A 9,285-nucleotide genomic window follows, 5' to 3' on the forward strand; every position below is an offset into this window, starting at 1 on the left:
TTCCTTTTCGATTCTTCCGCGTGCTTTTTCCCATACCTTTCTTCGAGCAATGTAATTATTCAGTATTTCATCCACGTCAGCTATCGTGCCCTTATAGTCCCGCCGGTGTTCGTGAAGCCCAAAGAGGACCTCAAATGGTGAAAACCCCGTAACTGCAATCTACGAATTCCTTTTATGTCACTAGGTACTGCCATTTTCTGGATTGCTGAAACTTTATCCGGGTCTGGTTTAACTCCCTCCTTAGAAATCGTTTGACCCAAAAATTGTATTTGTTCCTGCCCCAGCGCCGTCTTTTCCCACGACAATGTAAGTCCAAAATGTCTTATTATCTAGAACACGCTATTTAAGTTTCGCATGTGTTCAAACTCGTTCTTACTGAACACAAGGAGGTCACCCGGACGGATTCGTCAGTTCCTCTCATAAACTCGTACATCAGGCTCTAAAAGGTTATTATTCTTGTACTGTCTCCTCTCAAAAGTGAATGCCGTCTTATGTTGATCATTAGGGTGCATTTTAATTTGTTGATGCCTAGCCTCAAGTTCAAGTGTATCGATTACCGTCTTATATAAAAATCAAACGTTTATGAGCACAACTTAAAAAAAGGAAAGGGAGAGAGAAATGAACAACTCGAATTTATCTCAAAGTCCTTTATTAAGTCCAGTTCGTCTAAATATACATTTGATTCAGCAGAATTCTACTCGATCATCTGACATTGGAGTTTCAGTTGATTGTAACTCCCCTCGAGTTTTTAAACATTCCTCGTAAACCCAAAATCTTACAGAAATTTATACAAAAAATACAAAGAAACAATTACATATTAAATACAACAAAAAAATGTAAGAATATATATATACATATAACCCTATAAAAAGAAAAACACCACTGTAAGCAAAAAACTAAATAAACTATTAATTTTCTTCACCAAAATTCTTTTGAATCACATTTTTTTTTGTCAGGAGGTGGTTGAGTGCACGCCAGGCTGTCAAGGTTTCATCGCTGTAGGTAGTTTCAACTGCTCCAAATGGACCATCCTATATAAATAAACGTTATATTTTTGGTTATTGGTATAGTTATTTTTTTGGTACTTTGAAACTCTCAATGGTGGTCATGTTATGTTCTCTGATTGTGATCACCCTGAACGGGCCCTCGTTTCTCTGCAGTTTTTTTTCCACGGTTCGTCCCTACTTTCCTAGTTTTGCCTTTCCTAGTGAATCCCACACCCTCCATCGTGCCAACTATTCACAGTATCATCTCCTGTCCTAGTCTCTCCGATGTCCATTTAATCCAAGAACAATCTCGACGGAGCAAAACCTGTGGCGGAATGTATCGAGTGGTTGTAAGCGATGAGCACCCTTTTTATAGCCTTGTGCGGCTCGAGTCCCTTCTCCAACAGGTACACTCGTAGGTGGTCACTAAGGGTACTTTGGTGGCTTTCTATGGCGCCTCTACTTTTCGAGTGACCTGGATTATTATATTATATATATTATAAGTTCCACGTTAAAGCCAAAACATTCCATTTCTGATTTCTGCATTGTCAAACTCTCGTCCATTGTCGGATAGATTCTCTCTGAAACGTCGTAAAACTAGAACCATGTTCGCAGGGCCTTCATACTGCTTTCGCCGATCTTTTTGTCGCTGGTTACGCGTCGACTATCGTGTCCATCTCCACATGAACAAGTCTACATATAGATGACTTGATACGATACTTTTCCGCGTCATTCCTTGGCATACTCTTCTTCCGTACTGTCCACAAAGGTCTATTCTTTGTCAAGATGCTTTCTATAATTATCTGATGCCTTTTCTATATCCTCTCGAGTGCTGCCGAAGTTCTTGAGGATGCTACCCTTCCTTACATATGTTTTTTAACAAAACCTTTCCCCAGCCTGTCTCTCGCCTTAAAAAACAAATATTAACAAATTCCTCCAAACTTTCGGCTTTCCGACTCTTCTCTTGCATTACCACGTCTACCCTCTCCTTTCCGGCCCCAGCAGTCTCCGGCAACTATATTTCTTTCCTCTTATTTTTATATCCCATTTTGGTCTTTATGCGCGCAACGATTTTATCTAATAGGATGCATTGTATAGTTACTTGATAGTCCCAAGGCATCTTCTCCATTACATGAACCATTAATTGTTTCACTTGAGTCACCACTTACTCACCCCAATTACCACCTACCCCTCCCCCCTTCATGCTGCAGGGTCCACCTATGGAAATCAATTGACAGTTACATACCTTGATCTGAGGTGTCCTTTCTCCGTCGACCAACCACTCCAATGCTACTCGCCACAGGCAGTTAATGCCTTCCTTTACTCGAATAATAGGCAACAACCATGCTCCTTTTGTACTTGGCAATTCCTAAATGTGGGGCCGCCCCCCTGCAGGCATGTTCCTTGAATCGCACGTAACTTCCTTCCTCCTTGGTCCTCCTCACCTCTTCTGCTACTGAGTCCGCTTCCGTTTCTTGGTTCCTTAGTGCCTTCTTCCGACTCCAATACTCCTGATACTTTTGATGATCCGGAGGGTGATTCATTACGTCTTAGTCGTTGGATTTTCTTCCTCACATGCTGGATATTCACCTCCAATGGTATACCTTGATCTGCATCTATTCTTTTATACATAAAGGTGCAATGGCTAGCGATATACCCCTCATTGCCGCATTCGAAGCATCTGGTACACATCTGTTACCAAATGCCCAACCTTCCTGCAACCGTGAAAATTGCGCTCCTCCTGCCGACCATTGTTTCTATATTTCGGGAGCAGAAAATTAGACAATTGCTTTGATTTATACGAAATAAGGGCTTAGGATTAACCAACATTGTAGGGCAAAGAGACCCTAAATGAAATGAAACTTAACAACCGACAAAATTAAATGTTTCTACTTTAAAGATTATTAATATACCGTATGTGCGTAAATTTAGAACTCTCGCTTGTTTTATTAGTCTCCATTACAAAGATTAATATTTTTTTTGCCTTTAGATGGTTATTAGCCCATAGAGTATAGGTTATTTATTGTATCTACTTTGTCCATAATCAGTATCCAACAATTCTTAATTACATTTTCCAATAACCAAAATTAAAATTTGTATTTATTTATTTTGCAACTGATTTTATAATTTGATGCGACAACATCCACTTTTCTTCTTCTTAGTACAGCTCTTATACCTTACGGTGCCGGGATCTTTTTCTACATGTATTTAAAATGGTAAACCAATTAAATCGAAATAATTCACTTGTTTTACTTGATAAGCCAGGAACTACAGCTCCCGAGAGAAATATTAATAAATTGGAAAGAAGGGAACTATGAAAACAACTTCTCAATCAGAGTACATTAGAAGTTTTGATTGACTCTAGAAGGAAGTTTTAACTCTTCTATTCCACCCTCAGCGGAATTTAACAGATAGGCCATATCTTACCGAAATGTCTTGGTAATTCTTTGAGTTTAACCGTCTTCCTCATGCATGAACAGTTCATTTGATTGAACATTTATTAGTCAAAGAATTTGTGTGGTCTAAGGAAATCGGTGTGATGTAAAGTTAAGATTTTTCTGTAAACTTAAAACAATTTTGGTGAGGTAAATCACACAACTTCACTTTCAATCAAGGAAGTGGAATATTTTCAACAAAACAATTTTATTTTTCTATTGTTATTAAAGCTCTATTTTAAGGGTTCTTGAGGTGCAAATAACGAATATCAACTTTATTCCTGCTCAGAATACAACAAATTTAAATAAGCTACGTGAAGTTGGGAGAGATCGGGGACGCTCGCATGTCTTTGACTTTCGGTTTTTATATTGCTCTGTCTATCCCTCTATTTTATTCTTTAGTTCTAAATCTAATTCATTCATTGTTCATGTTTATACTTTTAACAATAAAGAATGGTAAATAATTAATAAAACATAATGGTACTTTAAAGGAAGATTTTTTTAAATAGATAGTTAGTCCCTGTTAAACTATTTCAATGAGGAAAGAGGCTATATAATGTAAAAAGTCATTAAATTATACAATTATGTACTGAATTTTATCAAAATCGTAAGAATCGTATTTGTTAAATTAAAAAAAAATATTATAGGTGAAAATATGCAAGTAATAATTATAAATATATAACTGATACTTCCTGCTAATCAGATTTATCGAAGTAAGCAGTAACATCCTAGAGATATAGGCCTTAAATGTAAATATCTAATTTTTGCGTTTTTGTGCTAGACAGTTTGCTTGTAATAGTCCGAAAAAAAAGAAAAAGGAAAATAATTAAAAAAACACAAATTGTATGATAACAGTATACAAAAAAAAAATTACTAATTGATGTATAAGTCAAAATTCTAAAAGTGCAAATAAACTGGAAAATAAAAAAAAATAATACTTAATTATCTGAAATATTTACATATACGTAAATACTCCAGTTAGTCGGAGAATATGGAAAATGGTGGTCGTGTTAAATTACGATACATATTTTGATGGAAATGCTTATAGACTATTTCTTAAGCATATATATTGGGAGTACCCTCAAGTCCAAAGAATCAAGTCCCGCGAATGGTGTGTGTGTGTTTTGGCAGTCTAACTCAAAACGAAAGTACTAGGAAATTAAAAGAAATCTTTTTTGCTACGGTAATATCGACCAACCGAAAGTTCCAAGGTATATATCCGATTTTTCTTTCTTTTTTTTTTTTTTTAAATATTTTCTAACGATTTTGATTAAACTAGACAAATCAATGCACACTTAAATGTTAATTAATATGAACTAGGTCTTACTCTCATTGATATAATTCAGCAGGACTAAAATGTCAAATTTTCAAACTGCATTTTTTTATAAATTACCTTTTAAAACTTTATATTATTAATCATTTCTCACTTTTAATAGTAGTGTAAAATGTATAAATATAAACTATGAAAGGATTTGAAAGTCAACTTAAGGAGATAAAAATAAAAACATCTTTCCAGCCTAAAAACAGTTTACCGGAAATATGTTAATTAAGACAAACTAAGTTTACTTACTATCCCAAGATTATATAAAAAATGTAAAAATTGTTAAACGCATTGAAAAATGCATGACCAAAAAGTATTTTATAACGGGAGTTCTCAATAGTTAGCATGTGTTCACAAAGTTATCTCATCAATATAAGTATTGATTTTTTTTTTCCTTTTTTTTTAATTCTGGCAGAAAATAAATTTATTTTTTTTTTTAAATAAATTTATTTATTAGAAAAAAAACTATTTTTCTTCCATCTTTACTACAATTATGACATCTCCTTCAAATTAACTTATGGTCAATCTCTACATACATATTCATTTTTAGTTTCATTTAACCTATAAATGAGCCCTCTAGTTGACAGGATTGTTAATTCTATTAAATCATTCTTAGTATTTTATATATTAATTTTATCACTATTTGGCATTGAATGAATGGTTTAGATCAGAATGTAGATTTTAGTAAATTGTAATTTTTTTTGTATTTCTGTCATATTTTTTCAAGAATATTATTATAATTTTAAGGCGAGAAACATTGTTACAAAAACAACACTTTTTTCATAATTTGAATACTTTTTCCGTGTGCATTTCCTGAGATATCATGAATATAAGTTACAACAGTGATATAGATTTTATTAACATAGAATTATATTGGCGAAGGTAATTGTGTCAATTCCTCGGCCAATTTCCGAGAGACAGTTTAATCCATTGAATCAATTCCGCTGGCCCATCATTCTATTGGCGCAAGGTTTTTATATAAGGGTTTCCTCCTCAGAGCCCCAGATGCATTCGTCTCTCGTTGGAAGGCAGTTTGTTGTGTTCCAGTGTACTAAGGTAAGTGTACCACGTATCGACACTTTAGTGGAATATGCTGAATATTTTTTGCATTCAAATGTATAGAATTTGACCAATTATTTTTATTTAAAAAAAAATGAAATATTAACTCTTCTATTTTCAACTTCACCTTGAGATAGTCAATAAAGCTCATAGTTTTGAGTTACTGATAATAAATCGTAAAGTTCTATTTGTTACCAGTTACTAGTAAAAAATTCATTTATTGACAAGACTAAGGTCTCAAATACAAATTAATGACACAGTATAAAAAATACAAATTTATTTAAATAAAACAATGCAATATTGGCATTAAAATATCTCAAGTTGTCCCAAACATATATTTGTTACCGTGAAAGACCGCAATTGAGAATGTCGACTTTCACTGGTGAATGTCAACACATACCAATTATGTCGTTGAAAGATGTAATATTTTATTATATTCTTGTACATTCAGACCCTCATCGGTGTATGTCCGAAATCACAGATATGCTATGGTGGTGGTACAAAAAGTGAGGAGACGACAAATAGGCGACTGGGTCTCTCCCGCCAAATCCTTTGTTCTGCTGGACGCGTTGAGCTTTGGGAGTCTTATACAAACTTTGATGATCCGAGCAATGTTTTCTAAATTTTTGTTTCCAATACTGTAATTTATACTGAATGGATACTGCAGTAAATCGTGATCTTTTTCTTGAAATGTTAAATGCATCAATAGCGGATAAATGAGAAGACAATTGTTTTTATTTTCCTCAAGTAAAGTACTACTAAAAATACTTTCTGAAGTGGTTTCTACTAAAACTATTTTTTTTTATTTATTTATTTATAGATATTTACAACTGTATAAAAAAAATACAACAAGTAAATTTGATCATAATGACATAATATGATGCAGGATGTAGAGAAACTACCCAGTAGTAGAACTCAAAAACAGTTTACAATATAAGGTCACGAGACCATCTTCTTTTCAGGCGCCTCGGAGGATTGCCAGGAATGGAAGAGGAAGCAAGGTTAGAAACTAGTTACTAAAACTAACAACGACGTACATGCAACACACTACGTACGATTTTTTTTGACGTTTTAAAAATTAATAATGAGAAGTTAATAGTATCATTAAAACCACGAGAAACGAATACACAGAATTTATTATGTTACCAATGAAGAATTGTTTATTATAGTATGTTAATAATTGGAGGAAGAATACGCGTGCTTAAAGAGTTACAAGTTAAATACGAAAATATTACATATGAAGTTGTAATGTTGTATTTAAATTTATGCGCACAGTGTCAAATGAAACACAGTGCACCTAAGAAAGGTATTGTTGTGAAACCAATGGTCAGTTATGAGTTAAACTTAAGCTATCAAGTTGATCTGACGGATCTGCAGTCAAACAGAGATGGCGAATATAATTTCATAATGGTGTATAAAGATCATTTAAATAAGTTTGTTCAGCTACAAACTTTAAAAGAGCTGAAGGAAGTAGCGTAACATGTTCTTTCGATATTTTAAAAAAATTGCAATCAAATAGTGCTCGAGAATTCAGTATTCAAGTCATTTCCGAAGTATGCGCTATGTTAAAAGATGTTAAGATAGTTCGTGGAAAGCCTCGTCATAGTCAAACACAAGCCTTAGTTGAAAGGGCCAATCGGGATATAAAGAATATGCTAACTGTAACGGTTTACCCTGTGTTGAATTTGCCAAGAACACTACGTACCACGAAGGAATACGTCAGAAGTTCTTATGAAGCCATGTTTGGCGTTAAAGCAAAAAGAGGCTATGTCAAATATTGAAACCGAAGAAGAGCTTGAAGAAATTGTCAATACTTTTTAAAACCGAACCTTAAGCAGCTTTACGTAATCAGTTCGTAGTTGGTAAAGAAAAGTTACTTTCCATAGATAAGATTTCTTCTCAAGAAATGTTGCTGAGAGAAGCTGCAGCTAATTCGAGAGACAGGATGCAAGGTTATACACACTATCATTGCAAATGGAAGTGTTCCACAAATTAATGCAGTTGTAAAAGCTAGGTACTCTTGTGCAATTCAAAGTGCCACAATAATTTTAAGTTCTTGCAATGAATAAGGTTTGAATAACATAATTAAGTATTATTTTATTTTCTCACCTAGCTTGTACCGTGTTTTAAATTCTTGGTCACTCCACTCAGAGGCGAAAAAGTTACATCAGCCTTGTAAAGTTTTGTAGTGACTGAATTCCGGAGAAGAAATTATAAATCTACGACCTGTTCAACATTCACCATTAGTGCATGGTGAATTTTAACATTCACCGGTGTAAGACAGAAATAAGGATATCTAGAAAATATTTCGAATACACACCAAGCGACTATGTGAATGTTGACATTGACCGGAGAAAGTCAAGATTCTCTAGATTTCGGTGTTTGGCTGTAACATATATGTTTTTTGTTGAATTTCATTAATTTAAAAATACCCTATATAGGCTGGTTACAAAAAAATATAGCAATTATTGCGTAGTAGAATATGAATAAAAATTTATTCGTATAATGAAATAGAATCTTATAAAGAACATTTTTTTTTTAATTATTTATTTATTGTAATTTACAACTGTACAAAATAATACAATAAGTAAATATGTAGTATGTTTCATATACACTTGAAAATCTTGGGAAGGAACCACCCATTGGTGGTACTTCAAACATTAATTTAAACTAGAAGGTCTCGTGGCCATCTTCTTTTTAGACCCCTCAGAGGATTATCAGGGATTGTTAAGGATGAAAGATTAAGAATTAATGGGTTAGGATGGTTAAGGAGTTTGGAATAAAAATACGCATATCTGGTTTGGGTCAAATCTGCAACGAATGGGATGTTAAGGTCTTTATGAATGAGTTTATTTGTGACGTAATAAGGAGCATCAAGGATTTTACGTAGGATTTTGGATTGTAACGATTGGATGCGGGAAGAATTTGATGGTTTGGTGGAGCCCCAGAGCTCAATACCATATGTCCAAATTGGTCTGATTATTGTAGTGTATACTAATTTTTTGTAGTGAATGGGAAGTTTAGAGCGTTTGTCAAGTAAGTGTTGTAGCAATCGGAATCTACGAGCAGTTTCTTGTCGTTTCAGTCTTGTGTGTGGATTCCAAGTAAGTCTCTTGTCAAGATGGATTCCTAAGTATCGAATCTGTTCAACAGGCGTTATAAAGAACATGAAGTCACATTAAGAGACTTTTTTCCTATAGCATAATAGAATCTTAGTAGGTAATCAACAAACTTAATTAAAAAATACAAATAAAGTAAAATATATATCTACCGAGATACATTTTATACATCCCACCTGATAGTATCCTAATGGAAATGGAAATTAGATAACAGCGCTGCTTGTTTTTCTTTTTTTGTATCGAGCTGCTGTCAATGCCATTTGCATATATCGAATTACAAAATGAAAAATTAATACTTAATGTTCTCTCAGAAAATCCTAATCTCTCTCTCTCTCTCTCTCTCTCTCTCTATATATATATATATA

General features: G+C 33.8%; 2 protein-coding genes across 2 annotated transcripts in view; one reads left to right on the forward strand and one right to left on the reverse strand.

The window, feature by feature from the left end:
• The window catches only part of LOC106679387 (opioid-binding protein/cell adhesion molecule homolog), a gene marked incomplete at its 3' end in the record, with an annotated part of 300,127 nt that overhangs the window by 80,611 nt on the left and 210,231 nt on the right, over positions 1-9,285 (reverse strand).
• Positions 5,748-9,285, forward strand: part of LOC106679397 (ankyrin repeat domain-containing protein 29) — a 17,793-nt gene continuing 14,255 nt past the window's right edge. The window contains exon 1 of the mRNA XM_014418529.2: positions 5,748-5,798. The gene's annotated coding sequence lies outside the window, so the exon portion shown is untranslated. The remainder of the gene's footprint in view (positions 5,799-9,285) is intronic.

The sequence above is a fragment of the Halyomorpha halys genome, unplaced genomic scaffold (genome assembly GCF_000696795.3).
Source record: "Halyomorpha halys isolate HHAL.00 unplaced genomic scaffold, Hhal_1.1 Scaffold200.1, whole genome shotgun sequence".
NCBI classification, from domain to species: domain Eukaryota; kingdom Metazoa; phylum Arthropoda; class Insecta; order Hemiptera; family Pentatomidae; genus Halyomorpha; species Halyomorpha halys.